This window comes from Parus major, chromosome 3 (genome assembly GCF_001522545.3).
Source record: "Parus major isolate Abel chromosome 3, Parus_major1.1, whole genome shotgun sequence".
Lineage (NCBI taxonomy): Eukaryota > Metazoa > Chordata > Aves > Passeriformes > Paridae > Parus > Parus major.
In genome coordinates, this window is record NC_031770.1 from 94,695,291 (window position 1) to 94,707,597 (window position 12,307).

The 12,307-nt window shown below is 35.2% G+C and overlaps 1 protein-coding gene across 2 annotated transcripts in view; it reads right to left on the reverse strand.

The window, feature by feature from the left end:
- Window positions 1-12,307, reverse strand: part of PXDN (peroxidasin) — an 82,554-nt gene that overhangs the window by 56,637 nt on the left and 13,610 nt on the right. The window lies entirely within an intron of this gene.

The following is a 12,307-nucleotide window of genomic DNA, read 5'->3' on the forward strand; positions in this document are numbered from 1 at the left end:
ATAAAAATTATGATATTAAAGAGGCTGTTTATTTTTTCATATGAAAAACTGAATTAAGTATAAGTCTTTTGTGATGACTGACTAGCCTCTGTTCATAAACCACAGCTTTTGACCAAAGCAAAAGAAATCCAAATGCTGTTTGACAAGTTTAGGCAGAGGATTCACCAAATCCAGCCTCAGCTGTCAGCTGAAGGCTGTATCTAAGTTAAGAACTGGTCATGAAGTATGTTCTCTTCCACAGTGAAGCAACTTGTAATGGGTTGTTCAGCATTTCACTAAAATTAATTGTGTCTGTACTATAAAAGCCGTTTGTACATAATACTGCAGGACTAAAATGCTTATTTATAAATAAACAGATATAGAAACATTTACATCAGATAAAAAATAACTAAGTTGTCTTGCTTTTCAGACATGTAAACCCAGCTGCCTGTAGCTAGGCATTTCCTTATTTAATTTTACTTGCTCTTAATTTTTTATATGTTTCTACCACCTTCAGTTCCCTGCTAGCTCTATAGCTTAATGAGAACTTCTCCAAGAAGAAGGAAACCTACTCCTCAAGTAAAGTTCTGTAGAGAGAGCAGGGAACAAGGTGGAAGTGGAGCAGGGATGTGGGGAAACACCTTGGCTGTGCCAGTCTCACCCCTCTCCTGCTGAGAGCATACAGCAGAGCTTCCCACCTCTGCCACGTCCTGTTCTCCCAACTCTATGTCTGGCTACTGTATTCCAGCAGCTCCAAATTGGTTTAACAACTGGTTAGAACCAGCAATAAACCCATGTAAAAGAACCCAGACCAACCAGGAAATAATTTTCTGCCTGATAAGCAAAATGGGCGGGCTTCCTGGGAGAGCACTCAGGTGAGGGGAGGACTACAGGACCAGGGGAAAGAAAGCAGGGTGATAAATCTGTCCTCCTCCCTAGCTGTGCTGGACAGCCTCCCTTACACAACACTCAGTGAATTGAGGATTTCCAGATTTAGAAGCACAAATTTTCACAGCTCTAACTTGCTCTTCACAAAAATTAGTTCTACTTTAACAGCATTAAGTTTTGCTCATCACTCAGATGTTTTGTGTCATACATATATGTTCCTGACAAGAAGGAGATGCTGCCTCTGAACCTCAGGTGCCAAGATATTCTAAACAACCACAGAATGTAATATCCTGCACTGAGAAGGAACAGCAGATCCCCCTGCAAGAATCATTGGACATGACATACCATTTGCTTTTCTTGCTTTTTCTAGATTATCTGATAGTTTATTGTGTTCCAAAGCAGCATTTCAGTTTTGATTCAAATAGTCAAAAGTGCAAAAGCTTCAATATTCATGAATGAAATATTGTAGTACTTTTCAAAAAGTTTCAAACAACCATTGAACCATGAAACCTGAGTACTTTTCAAAAGTTTCAAACAACCATTACAACCACCAATATTTAGCTCCTAAAAACCTCTTCTTTTAGACATAAAATAATATACATTTATCCATATGAAAAGCAAGTCTATTCCCTACAGTGGCACAAAGACAATAAAGAAAAAATTAACTTTCATGAACGCAAGCAAGGAGCCAGCCCTCTGGGCCAGCAACAAAGTGAACCCCCTTTTGATGTGTCCAATCTACTCTGCAGTAACTCATGAGAATAATTGGGGATTAGGAACACCAAGCAAAGTAATTTATATTATTTTACTATTGCTGCACGTAGTACCATATATAGTGGTATTTATCTCAACTCCTAACACTATTGCCCTTCTCATATGAAGTTGTTAAAGCTAAAAAACACATCAAGTTTGAAATTCTACCTATTAATTTTCATTCTACATAAAGTTATGAGAAAAAAGAGCTGCAATAAGACACAGCACACGTTTTCTCTAGAGCACTGTATATTTTGTATCTGTAAGTAAAATGATAGAGAATATGTATGTTTTGTTCAAAGTCAGTACTACAATTACATTAAAATTGCAGGGGGAAAACCAATAATCTTACTAAATGTAGGATTATAATTTTGGTCCATTCTTTCAAAGAGTATTTCCTTCTTCAAAGGAAGCAACATTTCACAGTGTTCCCTCCAAGTACTTTCATTAATTTTCAGCACAAAATCCCCCCAAAATAGAGTTAAGCAGCTCACAAACCAAGAAGATAAAAGTTAAACCATAACCTCTGAAGATTTATAAAGAAGAAATCTGTCAAACTGTCATAATTTCCATGTACAACAAGATAATAAACAAGTGGATAAAGGAAATAGAATTTACATTGCATGCATTAGTTTAAGGGGTTGGTAGATGCCATTCACATAATAATAGAGGAAATCTCTGTAAACCAAGTGTTCAGTATGTGATTTAGTAGAAGAAAATAAGAAAAGCAAAAAACTTTATTCCTACTGTCATACCATCAGAGAAAAAAATAAACAAAAACTGCCAAAAAACAAACAAAAGAAACCCAAAAAAACCCAAACCAAAAAAATAAAAACAAAAACAACCCCCAACATTTCATATTAACAGAAGCGCCATTTCTCAGGCTTGAAATGTCATCCCCCCATAGCACAGACCCCATATCCAGGTTATTATAACACAATGATTTCAGGAAACAGAAGAGCTCAGAGCAAAAGGCCAACAGCAGTCGGAAACATCCCCTTGGAGAGTAAATGGCAGGAATGAGGACTGTGTTAAAACTGAAAGATGACTATGGGTAGCACAAGCAGATAAGCTGGCTATTATGGAGCAGATCTTCAAAGGCATTTTGTGCTGCTGAAATAATGTGTGGTCAATCAGCATGATGAGGTTTCTTGACCCTTATTTCTGACTAGTTCGGGCCCAACCGTTCCACATGACTGTCACTCACAAAAGCTTCTCCCCTGCCCATTCAATTCTCCTTCACCTTTTTCACTGCTCCCCATTTCACTCTTACAAACTGACACATCCTGGCTGGATGCTGTGCTTTGGGGCAGAGCGAGTCTGAGTCCCCACTGACCAGTCTGAGTGCACCAGGAGGTTAAAAAGCCAACTGAGGGAAGCCACTCTTGTTGACTGCCATTTTCTCCCCTCCCAATCTCTAAACAGTAAATGAAACAATCAATTAAAGAGATGCAAACACCTCTGATGATGGCATTGAATTTGAGGGTATATAAGAATTTGGCATAACAATCCAAAGCTAAATGTCATGCATTTGTTTTTTAAAATAAAAATCTAATACATCTAATTCAGATAATCTCTTTTATTAAGTGCTTCAAAGCGAAAACATTTACTTCTTAAAACTGCAGCTAGAAAACATAATTCAAGTTGAAAAATCCTCAAAATCTTCAGCCACACAGGCTTCCACAGAAGCTAAGCCCATCATTCTGAAGCATGTCTTGCATGAACAACACAAACAAATCATGTCCATGATAGCCAGCAGACTGAATACTGTCAGGGTTCTTTTCCTGGCTCCACTCAGGAGCTCTGCTCTGTGCTAATCCGTGGAGCACGACCAGGAAATGTTCGGCAGAGCACGAGGCTGCATGGGCCAGGAACGTGCCAGGGAGCAGGCGGTCAATTTAGCAACTGGATGCCCTTGAGATTCACATTCCAGCACCTCGGAATGGCCGTGGTCCCACAGCCCTGCAAACAGCCAGGCAGGGTGTGCACACACCTGCTTTGCAGGATTCCTATGTGCCACTACCTGAACGGGGCTGTGGGAAGATCTGAAAGACCCAGATGTATGGCATATAAGTAAATACAATATTTGTATATGTTTCCTTTTCTGTCACAAAGCAAATGAGAAATGTGCTGCAGATACTTTTTGTCTGGATTAAAATGGATCCCGTTCCTAATAATTTCTTTATTTGAACTAACTGCAATCCATTTTTCTTGCCTCTTTACACAGGCCATTTTTAACTATTTCCAATTTAGCACTGAAAATTAACTTTTGACAATATTTTTATCTAATCAAACAGAGTGAAAATTTCTAAGTATATAAAAAAATTAAAAAGCCACATCCTGGTACTGCAAGACATTCTTTAAAGCTTGCACTGACAGTGTGCAGTAATGAAAGAGGGTTTCTCTGTTAAAACATCCTGATATGGTACAGCAGGATTGGCCCATATGAATTCACTGCAACTTTGTAAAATAACACCTTATAAAAACTAAAGACCTTCATAAATATTTGCAATATAACAGTCACACATATGACAGGGTATACAGCAAACAGTACAACATTGACCTTAAACATCAAGCACTTACAAGAATTAATTAAAGAAGTTTCTGTTTGAAATATAGGAATGTCTGAGAGAAGGGATTGTTTTTATTTAGATAAACCATGTACTGACCATAAAACTGTAAATTTCTATAAAAAATGTCTAAAGTGCAGTATTCCTTTATTTTTTTTTTCTTGTTATTGCAAAGCAACATACATGATGGAAAGGTAAGAATTTTTATTTCATTACTTTTTATAAAAGGTTGAACTTCACATATTTTAATAATATTATTTCAGATCCCTTTTTGCATATGCTTGAATTTTAAAGATTCTGTTGCTTCATCAAATTCAGAAAAATCATTAACTGTTCTAAGTCAAATGGATTTAATGTAGGGTTGTTAAGAACATATTCTATGCTCTCATCATGCACCTCAAAAGGCAGCCACCTTTGGATCAGATTGTGGATACTCAACACCAAAACTGGTCACTCCCAGTCACCACTCCACCAATGACAACCTATTGATCTCAATAATCACTCATTAGTCAGCAGTTATTACAAAAAAGTATCATCCTAAGCAGGACAAATGTGAAAATTTCTTGTAAAGAACTGCTGGAGCAGCAGTGAGAAAGACACCAGGGCCTCTCCTCTGCTTGATCCACCCCAGACATGTGCTTCTCATCTCTGCCTGAGGACTAGACATCCTGTGACTTATTAGGGCTTGGAGGATATCCCCAAGATCCCTCCATTGCTAGAGAGAGTATATTAAAAATGGCTTTCATTTTTTTCAGTTTTAATCTGTGTCAGAAAAAAAAGTGTCATGACACAATACTAAGATTATTAATAAAAAAATTAAACCCAAAATTTAATGTGTTATGCTACTGCTTCTTCTGTAGTCATCTTTCTCTCTATAGATATGTATAATTAGCCAATTGTAACATGGATATAGAAACCCTGTATTAAGGGATGATGTAATTAAAAACATTTATCTTGGGAGATATTGTATGCATGCAAAGCATAACATCAGGGCATTCACAAAAAAAATTGCTCTGTGTGCCACAGAAATGAGACAATTAAAGAGTTTTCAAATATTGTGATACTAGATATCACAACTACAAGTAGTCTTGGTTATCCATTTCCATCTTCCTAGTTATAAGATAGAAATAAAAGCAAAAATATAACTAATTTTATTTAAGACATTTGCTTGGGTGTGACAATAAGATTTTTATAAAATGTAGTATAAGGACAGAGTTCAGAACTTTAGCTGCTAGAATTACCAACACAGCTGCAAAATCTTAGACTAAAGGGAATAACTTGGTTTGCTTTGGATACATTTTTCCTATTATTAAAAAATGCTTGAGAAGAGAATTGTATAGGCAAAAGGAAGATTCTAAGCACAATGTGTAATTTCATCTTCTGTTTATACCTCTCCCAGTACTAAAAAAGATAAATAGACAAAAATAGACTTTTGATCCTATTTCCTTCTCACATTAAATAATAAATTTGTTATTGTTTTCACTGCTAAGGCTGAGGAGAACACACAGCTGGTCTAACCAAGCATTCATCAGTTGTACTGATGCCAATTAATTCTGTAACATGAATCTATGTCTTACTTAGTACTTTTTGGTTAGACCTACTATTTCATATCACTGGAATTCCCAGCTTCAGAAGATCCCTTGAATAATTTGTTCATCTCCAAGCATCTATTTTTCTAGTCCAAAAATGAAAACATCCTCTTACTTTGCTTAATAACAATAAATGCACACAACATTAAAACCTAAACACCAAATAGCACTTAGACTTGTCATATTTGTTCTAGGGACTATTGACAACCATATTGCTCCCAGGCATCATAGATTAAAGATCACATTCATGCTAAGGAACATTACATAGAGAGTAAGTAAAACAAAAATAATTCTAAAAAAACCCCAAATCCTAGGAGTGTCACCAAAACCAGTATGTATAAATATAGAATAAAGCAAATAGATCAGATTTACTTCTGGCAAACTAGGACAATGTATTTAAACTCAAATTTCAAAGAGCTGCATTTTTCTTTAGCTTGTCATATTGAAAGCATCTGATTTCATACTTTAAATTGAAAATATTTGTGTATCTGTTAGCTTTGGGCAAGACAAAAGAAATTTGGATGAAATCAACTTAGTCATATGTTGTAGTCATATGTAGTCACTATTTCAAATGCCATGCTGATGCATTAATGATTTTATTATCAGTCATCATTTAAAAGCAAAATACTAAAGCATTTACTATTGAAATAAAATCCTGATTTTTATTAGCAGTGAAGGTAAGTATCTCATTACCTTGTTAAAAGGGGTAACCAGTACTTCAGCATTGATTTAGGACATGAATTAACTTAATTTTAGAATTATTTTCTCAGACGAGCAAAATCACCACAGCAGCAAAATGGAAAAATCTGAAAGAACACTACTGTACTTTAAAAATGGACAGGTTATCAAGTGTCCAACCTCTCCTGCAAAGGTAGATGATTTTAAAAGATTGAGTGAAAACAATTTAAAATTAAACCTCTTCCTCTATAAGTGACTGTAAAGTGTATGTACAGGAATACAATCTTCATTACTTTAAATTAAAAGCAGGTAGGGGCAGAAATAATGCAACCTACTTTAAAATTACGGATTTATCATTGTCATAACTTTCTGATATTGATGGATATAAACAGTCTGAAAAAGATGCTTATGTGAAATACAGTGTACTCATTCATCTGTAAGGCTAGTTATGAAATGCAACAGCAAGTAACAAAATGGAAAATCAGTTCCTTCAGCTGTGTGATGCATACTCAATCTGGAAAAAGGTGTAAACTAGCTAATCTCATTTTCCTTAAAAAAAAAATCCAGAAGGGAGTAATTTAAGAGATAAACATTAGATTTGTAGATCTAGTAGATTTAATAGGTTAAAACAATTAATTTAGGTTAAAGAATTGGCATCATGTGTTTAGGACTTTTCTGACGTGTTCATAAGGTAGGAATTGTCATAACTGGATGATTTTTCCATTGCTAAATCCAAAAGAACATTCTTTTTTTCTAAGCATTGCAGATTAATTACTATCCAGCAGAAACAACCTATACCTTAAACACCAATCCGCTATGTTTCTCAATGCAGAACAAAAGATCTGCAAATGCCAGCAAGACTACATTGCTTATGTCTACTTTATTCTTATTCTTTTTTTATTCAAGGTCATCCCAGCAGGAAATGAAAAACAGCCATCAGCATAGTAAAAACATTCAAACAGAGCAGAGCATGAAAATTGCACAAAAGAGGTTATATAATCAAGTCAGTGGAGTAACTGGATGTTGTCAATGGCACTTTAATACTGCTTTAACTACTGCCCTGTAAAAAAATGTGTCACTTTGTTGAACAAACAAAGACACAGCCACCACTTAAAAAAAAATAAAACCAAACCCTACTTACAGCTATAGCACTACTTACAGTAATCATCTCTGTTAGCAGTGTAATACTTGCTAGAATACTAGAGGGACCAAGATTTATTTTTTTTTTTTTGGCTCTTTTTCAGATTTAGCCCTAGAATTTCTTCTGCAAACGAAATTATATCATTCTTCTTTTTCTTGGCAATTCATTTTCTGGATTAATCTTCCCCAGTCTAACTATTACATACAATATGTAATTTTCTCAAATTTACATTGAGATATTTTTATTTTTACATTAGCATGCAACACATTAAAAAAGCCACTCCATTTTGAGATGGGAAATTAAAACATTATTCTTACATGGTATGGGGGTATCAACAATACCTAGTATATTGTAATTTCAGTAAAAAAAGTAAATGGTAGGACCACAAAAATATTGAAAGCTGTAGAACAGAATGCACAACATTTATCAGTACTCACCTTGATCATAAACCCACGCTTCAGAAAATATAAGTAATGAAGTCTAGATGATATATCAACTATCTAATTAAAATAATATCTGATTTGTACAAATATGCAAGATTTGTTGACAGGAACCTTGAGTTCACATGTCTTAAAAACTCTGTTTTACCAGCCACAGCTTTGGTGAATGCAGAACATATGATATATCTTTCTAAAAGAGCTAAGGATTTGTTTTAACTAACGATTATTTTGCCATTACAGTTGAAAGGAAAACATTTAAATGTTAATTCAGTGAAATGCAATACAGTATTGTCTTACTAAGTCTTTAGATCCCTTTGCTGCCCCCGTTGTCAATATTTTTAACCAGCCATTAAAAATGCCATTAAAAGGACTCAAGTGGGATTTGCTGGTCCAAAGTTTTAGGTCTGTATGCTTAATTGTCAAAAATTATACATGGAAATTTTACCCTGGTGTGTGATTGTGGCTTTTCATCTCATCCACTTTCAAGTTCCTCCAAAATTCATACACTACAGAAAAATTATTTTGAAATTAGAAATTTTATTTTAGAATGGTTTCTATTTCTCATGCTATCTTAAAAAAAAATAAAAATAAAACAACAACAACAACAAAACAAACCCAAACTCCCACAACCAAAACCCCTCCTTTTAAAAGCATGGACAAAGAATTCAAAGAGATGGAATTGCTGTTTCTGCAGTCTGAGAAATTACAAGAAAGGGCAAAATCTCTCTTTATTTCTCTCAGGGGGATCGATTGCTAAAACCAAACAATGAAAAGGCTGTTGACAGCACAGCCATATATTTCATTACTGATTATTTTTCACAGAAATAACCTTGGGAAAGGGCTGATTTTTTTGTCCTGTGTTTGTGTTATGCCCAATAAAATAGAGCACGACAGTTGTGTCTGTGCACTGTACTAACACAGATCTGAGACTGTAAAGGTCTTGGATCAAAATAATGATTGGCACAGTCTGCATAAAGAGATATGATGCATTGAAATATTTTAGAGGACTAGTGACAGTTGGAGATGCAACCTTTTCTTGATTTCCTTTTTAATATTTAAGAATATAAAATTTCAGCTGGACTTCTGAATAAAAAACAAATTTGTCCTCTATAGTAGGCTAAAGAAGACACCAAAATAGGAAGCTGACTAGTTTATGGCTTAGCATGAACCGCTGAAACAAATGCACTAGTTTTGTTTGCTTTTAAAGTTAGCAGTCCTGTGAGTTACTACTGTGAAAAGCCCACAGAAATTCTGCTGTTATGCCACAGTCATAAATTAGTCTTATTTTCCTCCCATGTACCATTCTGTAAAATAAATACTGTTTCTGCACTTCTCTGTGTCACAGGGATGCTTAATTCTAAACTCTATATCCATAAAATACTGATATTCTCAGAGGAAGGAACTGAAAGCCAGAAAGAAACATTATCATCCCTGACCTCTCACAGAAGTCACACAACAATAGAGAAATTCCCATCTTAAGGCAATTACTGCTTTCAGAGCTGAGCCATCTTTTTGAGAAATAAATAAAAAAATGTGATTCAAGACCATTAATCAAGCAAAACCTAATGACTTGCTAGCCATTCTAGTAGTAAACTATATTCACTGTTAAAATGGGATAGTCTCACCTTCTTCCCAACTTCAGATTGAGCATGTTTGTTTTCAGTTTCTGCTCAGCAAAAACAAACACCTTTAAGAGAGGAATAGCAGTGACCATTTTTCTTAAAAATAAAAATCCAAACACTGAAGTTCATGCTTTTTTTTTTTTTCCCCCCCAGCGGTTCTTCAAAAATTTAAAAAGAAACAAATCATGAAACTTCAAATAGGATGGGTAGGAAAAAATACAGCTATGGTTTTGTTCTGTGGCAGATTAGTTCTTTCTCTCTTTACAGTCAGGACAATGGATATTCATAATTAAAAACCAACACAGAATAATCATCTATGTATTACCAAAGTGCCTTAAGCATCCTTTCAACTCTGAGACATCAGCACCTCTCCCACAGGAGCACCCAGCTGGGTACCCCTAATGCTGGGAGGGGATCAGTGCAGGGTGGAGCTCACACCAACAAAGACCCTACATCTTAAAACAGGGGTGAAGGCTGTGAATGAAACTGGACAGGTAAACTAATAAATCACTATATAAGTGTGGTTTCCCCATCACTGCAGTTTTAGGGACTTCTTTCCTCAGGGCAGGCAGCCTCATTGATGCAGTGCATGTGAGCCTGTATTATATTTATTATGCCAATAAATAACATCCGGCATCTAAAATGCCAGTGACCTTACAACCAAAGAATGCCTGTTTTGTCTCCTTCAATTCAAAAAGCAGTTCTGGAATACAGCATCAACATCAAGCCAAAGGATGTGGAAAATTGAAGGAATTACTGCATCTAAAAATAACATCTAAATTCGACTCAAAAGCTTTTATTGATTGTAAATCTGTGTGTCACTCTTCCATCTGCACTAGGCAGATTTTGTTGGAATATATTTCCAACTGTTTTGTACTTCTCACTTGTTTCCAATAGTGGTAGGCATATTAGATTCCCGTAGGCTTATAGGTATTAGAATTGATATGGATAGTTGTTCTTGTAGAATGCTGAGGAAGTTTCACAATTAAAATTGAAACACTGTTGGCTTGCATAAGAGTAACAACAAAAATTCAGGTACTCTATCATGTGGCTGCAGACTGGATTCCTGGTTTCAGACAAAGCAACTGGTCTTCCTTCCACTTAATGGAAAATCCCAGGTCACCTCAATGAAAAAGCTGCAACTCTTAGAATGGAATTTTCTGCTTCCTGAGGTTAACAACAGACTGCAAGAACAGCTAAATTAGCTATTTTCTGACTCTGCCTCCAGCTCCTCCTGCTCCTGGCAAAGAAAATTCAGTGGAACAGGGGTCTTAGGACTCCTCTGATATTTATCTTCCCATTCCTCAGGAGTGCAGAAAGCCTAAAGGCAGGCAAATGGGCGTTCCTATCTCTTGGGAAAAGTTGTTTTCTCCCTACGAAGAGTAATGCAAGTGACTACCAGAAAACATTTAACCTTAAAGTACTCAACCTAATGACATCCAGAGAAGAGAATGTCCAGGAAGAGATTATTGCTTCCCTTTTCTTCTTATGTCATGTCCATCCTCACACAGATATCAAAATTATAAACAAAAAGCAGTTTTGGAGTTACTACTCATTAGGGAACAAGTTACCTTACAGAATGCACAAGTTATCTTACAGAATGCATCAAGGGAATAGCAAAAGATTAATAATAAACATTATGCTTTATACATTTTTATTACGTGCCATAGCTTGATCAATACCCATCATCTCTTACCTCACATTGCAAAAATGGAAGTGAATTAAGTAATACTAGCCTACAACTTCTTCCCCTGCACATTTATTTTCTTCGTTCTCTACATAAATTAAATTGACTGGACATCTTAAAAAAAAAACAACTTGGAAAACTGGATTACTGAAAATTATGGATGTATCTGAAATTTCCAACTAAATCTTAACAGTCTTGTGTGTTTTTCAGTATTCTTAAGTTCCATTAGCCTTAGAAGATCACATCTATTTTGCATTGTCATGCACCCTCTTCCTAGCAATTCTAATATTGGCAGCATTAAGTCAACAATCAATTAGACATCACTCTTCTGGATCTCTCCATAATTATTCCATCCTATTGACACAATACTAAAGATAAAGAAAAAAGTATGAAATGTCTATAGACAGAAAAATATTATTACACATTTCCATGTTGTTCATAAAAGGTAAAATTCATAAAAGGCAAAAAAGGCAATTTATTATAAAATGTAAGACAAAATGTAAGACCCTTCTTCAGTCTTCACAGTGTAATGGCATTTTTAAAGTTATAATTTTTATACTTTGAACACATTTCAATTTACTTTCTTGCTTTTATTACCCCATACAAACCAGCTGTACTCAGGCCACATCAATGCCATTTGGGCCACATGGAGAGCAGCCATGCTGCCCAGTAACACATAATAGCAAGTGGGATTCTCAAGGGGTCTTTCCTCAGCCCAGACATAAAGGATGAGGCTTTTGACCTAGAGTGTATGTAAAAGAAAGTTCAAACATCTGATTACTCTTGCCAGAGTAGAATGAAAATACCAGAATTATCTCTAAAATTAAATTTTTAAATATTAAATTAAATCAAGTACAAACTTTCCTTTAAGGATTATCAGATGGTTTAAAATATCCACATAATAAATACCTAGTGTAATGATTCAATATTAATTAAAAATTAATTTGTGAAAGTTAAATT